Here is a 13,873-nt window from a genome sequence, read left to right on the forward strand (position 1 = left end):
AACAATGTTCAGCACCATTCGCGACTCCTCAGATACTGAATCAGTCCCTGTCCAACTGCAGCGAGCCCTGGACGATATCCAGGCTTGGAGCTGACAAGTGGTTATGGGCGGGCACGTGGCTAGCACTGTCGCTTGACAGCCCCAGGGTCCCAGGTTCGATTCCCGGCTTGGGTCACTGTCTGTGCGGACTCTGCACGTTCTCCCCGTGTCTGCGTGGGTTTCCTCCGGGTGCTCCGGTTTCCTCCCACAGTCCAAAGACGTGCAGGTTAGGTGGATTGGCCATGCTAAATTGCCCTTAGTGTCCAAAAAAAAAAGGGTAGGTAGGGTTACCGGGATTGGGTGGAGGTGTGCGTTTAAATAGGGTGCTCTTTCCAAGAGCCGGTGCAGACTTGATGGGCCAAACGGCCTCCTTCTGCACTGTAAATTCTATGAGTCTATGATAATATGAAGCTACATTCGCGCCACACAAGATCCAGGAAATGACCATCTCCGACAAGAGAGGGTCTCAGCGTCACCAACCAAACCAGTGCAGTCTCGTTTTCTTCACCAGAACTTCCACCCGGGAAAAACGCCAGAAAAACCACCTTGAGTGGATTGGATTTGTTTATTGTCACGTGTACCGAGGTACAGTGAAAAGTATTTTTCTGCGAGCAGCTCAACAGATCATTAAGTACATGAGAAGAAAAGGGAAGAAAAGAAAATACATAATAGGGCAACACAACATATACAATGTAACTACATAACACCAGCATCGGATGAAGCATACAGGGTGTAGTGTTAATGACGTCAGTCCATAAGAGGGTCATTTAGGAGCCTGGTGACAGTGGGGAAGAAGCTGTTTTTGAGTCTGTTCGTGCGTGTTCTCGGACTTCTGTATCTCCTGCCCGATGGAAGAAGTTGGAAGAGTGAGTAAGCTGGGTGGGAGGGATCTTTGATTATGCTGCCCGCTTTCCCCAGGCAGCGGGAGGTGTAGATGGAGTGAATGGATGGGAGGCAGGTTCGTGCGATGGACTGGGCGGTGTTCACGACTCTCTGAAGTTTCTTGCAGTCCTGGGCCGAGCAGTTGCCATACCAGGCTGTGATGCAGCCCGACAGGATGCTTTCTATGGGGCATCTTGATGTGTGAAGTAAGTTAATGTTGATTGCGACTGGATGCAGTGAAACAAGAAACAGGCTTCAGACACAGGAGATGGTCCAACACTGTTTTATTGAACTTCCTGATTGCTGTACATAGTCTGCTGTGAGTTGACACTCTATTAATCTAACTGATAACCTCCTACTGGCTTGACCAGACTAACTCTCGACCTCATGGTGATAGTGCTCACTGGCTTGTGCACCCTGACTATCTCAGTAGCTGTGTCCTGGAGAGAGAGGGAGAGTCTTAATGCCCTGTGTGCTTTATCGTGGTGGTGTCCTGTCTGGTGATTGGTTGTGATGTGTCGTGTGTGTTCATTGGTTATCCTGAGTGTCAATCACTGAATCTCATTGTATACGAGTGGATATTATGACACATCTGTAAAAGTTGGTAAGAGTCAATGTGGACATGCCGAATTTCCTTAGTTTCCTGGGGAAGTATAGGCGCTGTTGTGCTTTCTTGGTGGTAGCGTCGACGTGGGTGGACCAGGACAGATTTTTGGAGATGTGCACCCCTAGGAATTTGAAACTGCTAACCATCTCCACCTCGGCCCCGTTGATGCTGACAGGGGTGTGTACAGTACTTTGCTTCCTGAAGTCAATGACCGGCTCTTTAGTTTTATAATAATAATATTGTAATAATAATCTTTATTGTCACAAGTAGGCTTACATTAACACGGCAATGAAGCTACTGTGAAAAGCCCCTAGTTGCCTCATTCCGGCGCCTGTTCGGGTTCACAGAGGGAGAAGTCCGAATTTCCAAATTACCTAACAGCACATCTTTCAGGACTTGTGGGAGGAAACCGGAGCACCCGGAGGAAACCCACGCAGGCACGGGGGGGTGGGGGGAGAACGTGCAGACCCCGCACAGACAGTGACCCGAGCCGGGAATCGAACCCAGGACCCTGGAGCTGTGAAGCAACCACTAAATCTGTGTTTACCTTTTTTAACGGTCCGATTTTTGACCATTTTTCTGTCAATTTAGGGTCACGCAAAGTGACATACTTTGTGATCGAGACCGGACTCAGATTGTTTATGTTGTTTAAACTTGTGGCTAATGGCACTGTTCCTAATTTCTACAATGAAGTCCTCTTCAACACTAGGTGTACAGGTCCACGGGTCACTGAAAGGGGCGACACAGGTGGAGAAGGTAGTCAAGAAGGCATACGGCATGCTTGCCTTCATTGGCCGGGGCATTGAGTATAAGAATCGGCAAGTCATGTTGCAGCTGTATAGAACCTTAGTTAGGCCACACTTGGAGTATAGTGTTCAATTCTGGTCGCCACACTACCAGAAGGATGTGGAGGCTTTAGAGAGGGTGCAGAAGAGATTTACCAGAATGTTGCCTGGTATGGAGCGCATTAGCTATGAGGAGCGGTTGAATAAACTCGGTTTGTTCTCACTGGAACTACGGAGGTTGAGGAGCGACCTGATAGAGGTCTACAAAATTATGAGGGGCATAGACAGAGTGGATAGTCAGAGGCTTTTCCCCAGGGTAGAGGGGTCAATTACTAGGGGGCATAGGTTTAAGGTGCAAGGGGCAAGGTTTAGAGTAGATGTACGAGGCAAGTTTTTTTACACAGAGGGTAGTGGGTGCCTGGAACTCGCTGCCGGAGGTGGTGGTGGAAGCAGGGACGATAGTGACATTTAAGGGGCATCTTGACAAATACATGAATAGGATGGGGATAGAGGGATACGGACCCAGGAAGTGTAGAAGATTTTAGTTTAGTCGGGCAGCATGGTCGGCACGGGCTTGGAGGGCCGAAGGGCCTGTTCCTGTGCTGTACATTTCTTTGTTCTTTGTTCTTAAAGTAGCACAGCGCCTGTTGATCAACATCTGGTTTTCTGGAATCTGTTCCTTGATTTCTACGTTGCAAGGCAACTGAGGTTGAAGATAACTGATTAGCAGTTGGATGCCAACTTCATGTACTTCACGTTGTCTTGTAGAACGGGACAGGGGAAGCCATTTGGAAATCGGGTTGCAGGCTTCCCTATAAACCCGCAAGTCTCACAGACAGGAGCGAATTTCTTTGGCTAGTAGATTGGAAGATTTTCCGAGCTAGGAGCAAGGTGAGTAATCGTACAGTATTATGGGCGAGGCGTTTTCAGAACCCCAAAATGTATCATGGAGTTCAACCAACCTCTCCCTTTAATGTATTTGTTGCTTTTCCTCGCACACGGCTTGTTCCCTAGGTGTGGGATTACAATTATGGACACGTGGGGTTTTAAACACAAAACGCTGTTTATTCCATGAACTCAACTTAACATCTTAAATAAACATTGGATCTCTTAACACCCCTTACTTCAAAGATAACTCTGAAAATATTACCACAGTAAACAATTCCTCAAAATGTTCCTTCAAACTTCCAACAACACCTTTAAACAGAATCACACCAGGCTTTACTATAATGAGTTTAAATCACCCACATGATCCAGAGAGTCTTTCATGGCAGAGATCCAGCTCACTGCAAAACACAGACTCACACAAGCTCTTTTCAAACTGCAAAACTAAACTGCAAAATGGCTGACCTGACCTCAGCTCCACCCACTCTCTGACATCACTGTTTTCTTAAAGGTACATTGCTTAAACATCCATCTCTTAAAGGTACTCTCACATGGCAAAGGTGTAGAGAAAATATCAACTTAATGCGAGGTAGGTCCATTCAAAAGGCTGATGGCAGTAGGGAAGAAACTGTTCTTGAGTCGGTTGGTACGTGACCTCAAACTTTGGTATCTCTTTCCTGATGGAAGAAGGTGGAAGAGAGAATATCCAGGGTGCGTGGAGACCATAATTATGCTGGCTGCCTTTCCGAGGCAGCGGGAATTGTAAACCGAGTCGATGGATGGGAGTTTTAAAAGTTTGCTGAATGGGAGAAATAGTTCTTTGCAAATGTGCAGCAGTGTTTTCTGTAATAGGTGTAACGGAGTGCGTCACCCATTATTAGGGTTAGGTTGACCTGGAGACAGAGAGAAAAAAGAGCTCATCTTTCTACACAATCGGGGTCACAAACACCCACCCAATACCCCAGCGTTGTCACTCACTGTCGGGGATGGAAATGCACAGACCCATCATCACAAAATGGACCACAAGAACTGCAACCAATTCCACTCTCCTGCAAATTGGTCTGGAGATATCCTGAGATAACATCTACCCGTAAATATTCTTCCACAAATAAACAATTTTGTTTCTCCACAGTAACTTGCATTGAGCGTCCATCTAACCATTACAGATAGTAAATCGCCCAGTGAGTAAAATCCTGAACCAATGTCACTAAATATAAATTCACTCGTGGGAATTGGAGACCAGAATTGAGTCTGACACAAACAAAGCTGCACACAGGGACGGCTGCACTGTTGTGGGTCACTACTGAGGGAGTGCCGCACTGCCAGAGGGTCAGTACTGAGGGAGTGCAGCACTGTCAGAGGGTCAGTACTGAGGGAGCCCCGCACTGTCAGAGGGTCAGTACTGAGGGAGTGCCGCACTGTCAGAGAGTCAGGACTGAGGGAGTGCAGCACTGTCAGAGGGCCAGTACTGAGGGAGTGCCGCACTGTCAGAGGGTCAGTACTGAGGGAGTGCCGCACTGTCAGTGATTCAGTACTGAGGGAGTGCCGCACTGTCAGAGGGTCAGTACTGAGGGAGTGCCGCACTGTCAGAGAGTCAGGACTGAGGGAGTGCAGCACTGTCAGAGGGCCAGTACTGAGGGAGTGCCGCACTGTCAGAGGGTCAGTACTGAGGGAGTGCCGCACTGTCAGAGGGTCAGTACTGAGGGAGTGCTGCACTGTCAGAGGGTCAGTACTGAGGGAGTGCTGCACTGTCAGAGGGTCAGTACTGAGGGAGTGCTGCACTGTCAGAGGGTCAGTACTGAGGGAGTGCAGCACTGTCAGAGGGTCAGTACTGAGGGAGTGCTGCACTGTCAGAGGGTCAGTACTGACGGAGTGCTGCACTGTCAGAGGGTCAGTACTGAGGGAGTGTCGCACTGTTGTGGGTCACTACTGAGGGAGTGCCGCACTGCCAGAGGGTCAGTACTGAGGGAGCGCCGCACTGTCAGAGGGTCAGTACTGACGGAGTGCTGCACTGTCAGAGGGTCAGTACTAAGGGAGTGCCGCACTGCCAGAGGGTCAGTACTGAGGGAGCGCCGCACTGTCAGAGGGTCAGTACTGAGGGAGCGCCGCACTGTCAGAGGGTCAGTACTGAGGGAGTGCCGCACTGCCAGAGGGTCAGTACTGAGGGAGTGCTGCACTGTTGTGGGTCAGTACTGAGGGAGTGCCGCACAGCCAGAGGATCAGTACTGAGGGAGTGCCGCACTGTCAGAGGGTCAGTACTGTGGGAGTGCTGCACTGTTGTGGGTCAGTACTGAGGGAGTGCCGCACTGCCAGAGGGTCAGTACTGAGGGAGTGCCGTACTGTTGTGGGTCACTACTGAGGGAGCGCCGCACTGTCAGAGGGTCAGTACTGAGGGAGCTCCGCACTGTCAGAGGGTCAGTACTGAGGGAGCGCCGCACTGTCAGAGGGCCAGTACTGAGGGAGTGCCGCACTGTCAGAGGGCCAGTACTGAGGGAGTGATGCACTGTCAGAGGGTCAGTACTGAGGGAGTGCCGCAATGTCAGAGGGTCAGTACTGAGGGACTGCCGCACTGGGGTTAGATACAGAGTAAAGCTCCCTCTCCCCTGTCCCCATCAAACACTCCCAGGACAATTACAGCACAAGGTTAGATACTGAGTAAAGCTCCATCTACACTGTCCCCATCAAACACTCCCAGGACAGGTAAAGCACAGGGTTAGATACAGAGTAAAGCTCCCTCTACACTGTCCCCATCAAACACTCCCAGGACAGGTACAGCACAGGGTTAGATACAGAGTAAAGCTCCCTCTACACTGTCCCCATCAAACACTCCCAGGACAGGTCCAGCATGGGGTTAGATACAGAGTAAAGCTCCCTCTACACTGTCCCCATCAAACACTCCCAGGACAGGTACAGCACAGGGTTAGATACAGAGTAAAGCTCCCTCTACACTGTCCCCATCAAACACTCCCAGGACAGGTCCAGCATGGGGTTAGATACAGAGTAAAGCTCCCTCTACACTGTCCCCATCAAACATTCCCAGGACAGGTACAGCACGGGGTTAGATACAGAGTAAAGCTCCCTCTACACGGTCCCCATCAAACACTCCCAGGACAGGTACAGCACGGGGTTAGATACAGAGTAAAGCTCCCTCTACACTGTCCCCATCAAACACTCCCAGGACAGGTACAGCAACGGGTTAGATACAGAGTAAAGCTCCCTCTACACTGTCCACATCAAACACTCCCAGGACAGGTACAGCACGGGGTTAGATACAGAGTAAAGCTCCCTCCACACTGTCCCCATCAAACACTCCCAGGACAGGTACAGCACGGGGTTAGATACAGAGTAAAGCGCCCTCTACACTGTCCCCATCAAACACTCCCAGGACAGGTACAGCACGGGGTTAGATACAGAGTAAAGCTCCCTCGACACTGTCCCCATCAAACACTCCCAGGACAGGTACAGCACGGGGTTAGATACAGAGTAAAGCTCCCTCTACACTGTCCACATCAAACACTCCCAGGACAGGTACAGCACGGGGTTAGATACAGAGTAAAGCTCCCTCGACACTGTCCCCATCAAACACTCCCAGGACAGGTACAGCACGGGGTTAGATACAGAGTAAAGCTCTCTCTACACTGTCCCCATCAAACACTCCCAGGACAGGTACAGCACGGGGTTAGATACAGAGTAAAGCTCCCTCTACACTGTCCACATCAAACACTCCCAGGACAGGTACAGCACGGGGTTAGATACAGAGTAAAGCTCCCTCGACACTGTCCCCATCAAACACTCCCAGGACAGGTACAGCACGGGGTTAGATACAGAGTAAAGCTCCCTCTACGCTGTCCCCATCAAACACTCCCAGGACAGGTACAGCACGGGGTTCGATACAGAGTAAAGCTCCCTCTACACTGTCCCCATCAAACACCCCCAGGACAGGTACAGCACGGGTTTAGATACAGAGTAAAGCTCCCTCTACACTGTCCCCATCAAACACTCCCAGGACAGGTACAGCACGGCGTTAGATACAGAGTAAAGCTCCCTCTACACTGTCCCCATCAAACACTCCCAGGACAGGTACAGCACGGGGTTAGATACAGAGTAAAGCTCCCTCTACACTGTCCCCATCAAACACTCCCAGGACAGGTACAGCACGGGGTTAGATACAGAGTAAAGCTCCCTCTACACTGTCCCCATCAAACACTCCCAGGACAGGTACAGCACGGGGTTAGATACAGAGTAAAGCTCCCACTACACTGTCCCCATCAAACACTCCCAGGACAGGCACAGCACGGGGTTAGATACAGAGTAAAGCTCCCTCTACACTGTCCCCATCAAACACTCCCAGGACAGGTACAGCACGGGGTTAGATACAGAGTAAAGCTCCCTCGACACTGTCCCCATCAAACACTCCCAGGACAGGTACAGCACGGAGTTAGAGACAGAGTAAAGTTCCCTCTCCACTGTCGCCATCAAACATTCCCAGGACAAGTACAGCACGGGGTTAGATACAGAGTAAAGCTCCCTCTACACTGTTCCCATCAAACACCCCCAGGACAGGTACAGCACGGGTTTAGATACAGAGTAAAGCTCCCTCTACACTGTCCCCATCAAACACTCCCAGGACAGGGACAGCACGGGGTTAGATACAGAGTAAAGCTCACTCTACACTGTCCCCATCAAACACTCCCAGGACAGGTACAGCACGGGTTTAGATACAGAGTAAAGCTCCCTCTACACTGTCCCCATCAAACACTCCCAGGACAGGGACAGCACGGGGTTAGATACAGAGTAAAGCTCACTCTACACTGTCCCCATCAAACACTCCCAGGACAGGTACAGCACGGGGTTAGATACAGAGTAAAGCTCCCTCGACACTGTCTCCCAGGACATGGACAGGACAGGTACAGCACGGGGTTAGATACAGAGTAAAGGTCCCTCTACACTGTCCCCATCAAACACTCCCAGGACAGGTACAGCACGGGGTTAGATACAGAGTAAAGCTCCCTCTACACTGTCCCCATCAAACACTCCCAGGACAGGTACAGCACGGGGTTAGATACAGAGTAAAGCTCCCTCGACACTGTCCACATCAAACACTCCCAGGACAGGTACAGCACGGGGTTAGATACAGAGTAAAGCTCCCTCCACACTGTCCCCATCAAACACTCCCAGGACAGGTACAGCACGGGGTTAGATACAGAGTAAAGCTCCCTCTACACTGTCCCCATCAAACACTCCCAGGACAGGTACAGCACGGGGTTAGATACAGAGTAAAGCTCCCTCTACACTGTCCCCATCAAACACTCCCAGGACAGGTGCAGCAAGGGGTTAGATACAGAGTAAAGCTCCCTCTACACTGTCCCCATACAACACTCCCAGGACAGGTACAGCACGGGGTTAGATACAGAGTAAAGCTCCCTCTACACTGTCCCCATCAAACACTCCCAGGAAAGGTACAGCACGGAGTTAGAGACAGAGTAAAGTTCCCTCTCCACTGTCGCCATCAAACATTCCCAGGACAAGTACAGCACGGGGTTAGATACAGAGTAAAGCTCCCTCTACACTGTCCCCATCAAACACCCCCAGGACAGGTACAGCACGGGTTTAGATACAGAGTAAAGCTCCCTCTACACTGTCCCCATCAAACAGTCCCAGGACAGGTACAGCACGGGGTTAGATACAGAGTAAAGCTCCCTCTACACTGTCCCCATCAAACACTCCCAGGACAGGGACAGCACGGGGTTAGATACAGAGTAAAGCTCACTCTACACTGTCCCCATCAAACACTCCCAGGACAGGTACAGCACGGGTTTAGATACAGAGTAAAACTCCCTCTACACTGCACCCATCAAACACTCCCAGGACAGGTACAGCACGGGGTTAGAAACAGAGTAAAGCTCCCTCGACACTGTCCCCATCAAACACTCCCAGGACAGGTACAGCACGGGGTTAGATACAGAGTAAAGCTCCCTCTCCACTGTCCCCATCAAACACTCCGAGGACAGGTACAGCACGGGGTTAGATACAGAGTAAAGCTCCCTCTACACTGTCCCCATCAAACACTCCCAGGACAGGTACAGCACGGGGTTAGATACAGAGTAAAGCTCACTCTACACTGTCCCCATCAAACACTCCCAGGACAGGTACAGCACGGCGTTAGATACAGAGTAAAGCTCCCTCGACACTGTCTCCCAGGACATGGACAGGACAGGTACAGGACGGGGTTAGATACAGAGTAAAGGTCCCTCTACACTGTCCCCATATCAAACCCTCCCAGGACAGGTACAGCACGGGGTTAGATACAGAGTAAAGCTCCCTCGACACTGTCCCCATTAAACACTCCCAGGACAGGTACAGCACGGGGTTAGATACAGAGTAAAGCTCCCTCGACACTGTCCCCATTAAACACTCCCAGGACAGGTACAGCACGGGGTTAGATACAGAGTAAAGCTCCCTCTACACTGTCCCCATCAAACACTCCCAGGACAGGTACAGCACGGGGTTAGATACAGAGTAAAGCTCCCTCTACACTGTCTCCCATCAAACACTCCCAGGACAGCTACAGCACGGGGTTAGATACAGAGTAAAGCTCCCTCTACACTGTCCCCATCAAACACTCCCAGGACAGGTACAGCACGGGGTTAGATACAGAGTAAAGCTCCCTCTACACTGTCCCCATCAAACACTCCCAGGACAGGTACAGCACGGGGTTAGATACAGAGTAAAGCTCCCTCTACACTGTCTCCCATCAAAAACTCCCAGGACAGCTACAGCACGGGGTTAGATACAGAGTTAAGCTCCCTCTACACTGTCTCCCATCAAACACTCCCAGGACAGGTACAACACGGGGTTAGATACAGAGTAAAGCTCCATCCACACTGTCCCCATCAAACACTCCCAGGACAGGGAGAGCACGGGGTTAGATACAGAGTAAAACTCCCTCTACACTGTCCCCATCAAACACTCCCAGGACAGGTACAGCACGGGGTTAGATACAGAGTAAAGCTCCCTCTACACTGTCCCCATCAAACACTCCCAGGACAGGTACAGCACGGCGTTAGATACAGAGTAAAGCTCCCTCGACACTGTCTCCCAGGACATGGACAGGACAGGTACAGCACGGGGTTAGATACAGAGTAAAGGTCCCTCTACACTGTCCCCATCAAACCCTCCCAGGACAGGTACAGCACGGGGTTAGATACAGAGTAAAGCTCCCTCGACACTGTCCCCATTAAACACTCCCAGGACAGGTACAGCACGGGGTTAGATACAGGGTAAAGCTCCCTCTACACTGTCCCCATCAAACACTCCCAGGACAGGTACAGCACGGGGTTAGATACAGAGTAAAGCTCCCTCTACACTGTCTCCCATCAAACACTCCCAGGACAGCTACAGCACGGGGTTAGATACAGAGTAAAGCTCCCTCTACACTGTCCCCATCAAACACTCCCAGGACAGGTACAGCACGGGGTTAGATACAGAGTAAAGCTCCCTCTACACTGTCCCCATCAAACACTCCCAGGACAGGTACAGCACGGGGTTAGATACAGAGTAAAGCTCCCTCTACACTGTCTCCCATCAAAAACTCCCAGGACAGCTACAGCACGGGGTTAGATACAGAGTTAAGCTCCCTCTACACTGTCTCCCATCAAACACTCCCAGGACAGGTACAACACGGGGTTAGATACAGAGTAAAGCTCCATCCACACTGTCCCCATCAAACACTCCCAGGACAGGGAGAGCACGGGGTTAGATACAGAGTAAAACTCCCTCTACACTGTCCCCATCAAACACTCCCAGGACAGGTACAGCACGGGGTTAGATACAGAGTAAAGCTCCCTCTACACTGTCCCCATCAAACACTCCCAGGACAGGTACAGCACGGCGTTAGATACAGAGTAAAGCTCCCTCGACACTGTCTCCCAGGACATGGACAGGACAGGTACAGCACGGGGTTAGATACAGAGTAAAGGTCCCTCTACACTGTCCCCATCAAACCCTCCCAGGACAGGTACAGCACGGGGTTAGATACAGAGTAAAGCTCCCTCGACACTGTCCCCATTAAACACTCCCAGGACAGGTACAGCACGGGGTTAGATACAGAGTAAAGCTCCCTCGACACTGTCCCCATTAAACACTCCCAGGACAGGTACAGCACGGGGTTAGATACAGAGTAAAGCTCCCTCTACACTGTCCCCATCAAACACTCCCAGGACAGGTACAGCACGGGGTTAGATACAGAGTAAAGCTCCCTCTACACTGTCTCCCATCAAACACTCCCAGGACAGCTACAGCACGGGGTTAGATACAGAGTAAAGCTCCCTCTACACTGTCCCCATCAAACACTCCCAGGACAGGTACAGCACGGGGTTAGATACAGAGTAAAGCTCCCTCTACACTGTCCCCATCAAACACTCCCAGGACAGGTACAGCACCGGGTTAGATACAGAGTAAAGCTCCCTCTACACTGTCTCCCATCAAAAACTCCCAGGACAGCTACAGCACGGGGTTAGATACAGAGTTAAGCTCCCTCTACACTGTCTCCCATCAAACACTCCCAGGACAGGTACAACACGGGGTTAGATACAGAGTAAAGCTCCATCCACACTGTCCCCATCAAACACTCCCAGGACAGGGAGAGCACGGGGTTAGATACAGAGTAAAACTCCCTCTACACTGTCCCCATCAAACACTCCCAGGACAGGTACAGCACGGGGTTAGATACAGAGTAAAGCTCCCTCTACACTGTCCCCATCAAACACTCCCAGGACAGGTACAGCACGGGGTTAGATACAGAGTAAAGCTCCCCCTACACTGTCCCTATCAAACACTCCCAGGACAGGTACAGCACGGGGTTAGATACAGAGTAAAGCTCCCTCTACACTGTCCCCATCAAACACTCCCAGGACAGGTACAGCACGGGGTTAGATACAGAGTTAAGCTCCCCCTACACTGTCCCCATCAAACACTCCCAGGACAGGTACAGCACGGGGTTAGATACAGAGTAAAGCTCCCTCTACAATGTCCCCATCAAACACTCCCAGGACAGGTACAGCACGGGGTTAGATACAGAGTAAAGCTCCCTCTACACTGTCCCCATCAAACACTCCCAGGACAGGTACAGCACGGGGTTAGATACAGAGTAAAGCTCCCTCTACACTGTCCCCATCAAACACTCCCAGGACAGGGACAGCACGGGGTTAAATACAGAGTAAAGCTCCCTCTACACTGTCCCCATCAAACACTCCCAGGACAGGTACAGCACGGGGTTAGATACAGAGTAAAGCTCCCTCTACACTGTCCCCATCAAACACTCCCAGGACAGGTACAGCACGGGGTTAGATACAGAGTAAAGCTCCCTCTACACTGTCCCCATCAAACACTCCCAGGACAGGTACAGCACGGAGTTAGATACAGAGTAAAGCTCCCTCTACACTGTCCCCTATCAAACACTCCCAGGACAGGTACAGCACGGGGTTAGATACAGAGTAAAGCTCCCTCTACACTGTCCCCATCAAACACTCCCAGCACTGGTACAGCACGGGGTTAGATACAGAGTAAAGCTCCCTCTACACTGTCCCCCATCAAACACTCCCAGGACAGGTACAGCACGGGGTTAGATACAGTGTAAAGCTCCCTCTACACTGTCCCCATCAAACACTCCCAGGACAGGTACTGCACGGTGTTAGATACAGAGTAAAGCTCCCTCTACACTGTCCCCATCAAACACTCCCAGGACAGGGACAGCACGGGGTTAGATACAGAGTAAAGCTCCCTCTACACTGTCCCCATCAAACACTCCCAGGACAGGTACAGCACGGGGTTAGATACAGAGTAAAGCTCCCTCTACACTGTCCCCATCAAACACTCCCAGGACAGGTACAGCACGGAGTTAGATACAGAGTAAAGCTCCCTCTACACTGTCCCCTATCAAACACTCCCAGGACAGGTACAGCACGGGGTTAGATACAGAGTAAAGCTCCCTCTACACTGTCCCCATCAAACACTCCCAGCACTGGTACAGCACGGGGTTAGATACAGAGTAAAGCTCCCTCTACACTGTCCCCCATCAAACACTCCCAGGACAGGTACAGCACGGGGTTAGATACAGTGTAAAGCTCCCTCTACACTGTCCCCATCAAACACTCCCAGGACAGGTACTGCACGGTGTTAGATACAGAGTAAAGCTCCCTCTACACTGTCCCCATCAAACACTCCCAGGACAGGGACAGCACGGGGTTAGATACAGAGTAAAGCTCCCTCTACACTGTCCCCATCAAACACTCCCAGGACAGGTACAGCACGGGGTTAGATACAGAGTAAAGCTCCCTCTACACTGTCCCCATCAAACACTCCCAGGACAGGTACAGCACGGAGTTAGATACAGAGTAAAGCTCCCTCTACACTGTCCCCTATCAAACACTCCCAGGACAGGTACAGCACGGGGTTAGATACAGAGTAAAGCTCCCTCTACACTGTCCCCATCAAACACTCCCAGCACTGGTACAGCACGGGGTTAGATACAGAGTAAAGCTCCCTCTACACTGTCCCCCATCAAACACTCCCAGGACAGGTACAGCACGGGGTTAGATACAGTGTAAAGCTCCCTCTACACTGTCCCCATCAAACACTCCCAGGACAGGTACTGCACGGTGTTAGATACAGAGTA

The 13,873-nt window shown here is 51.0% G+C and overlaps 1 pseudogene; it reads right to left on the bottom strand.

Annotated features, from left to right (window-relative positions):
- Positions 1–3,357: 3,357 nt before the first annotated feature.
- Positions 3,358–13,873, bottom strand: part of LOC140405604 (coxsackievirus and adenovirus receptor homolog) — a 50,439-nt pseudogene continuing 39,923 nt past the window's right edge.

Source organism: Scyliorhinus torazame, unplaced genomic scaffold, assembly GCF_047496885.1.
Source record: "Scyliorhinus torazame isolate Kashiwa2021f unplaced genomic scaffold, sScyTor2.1 scaffold_144, whole genome shotgun sequence".
Lineage (NCBI taxonomy): Eukaryota > Metazoa > Chordata > Chondrichthyes > Carcharhiniformes > Scyliorhinidae > Scyliorhinus > Scyliorhinus torazame.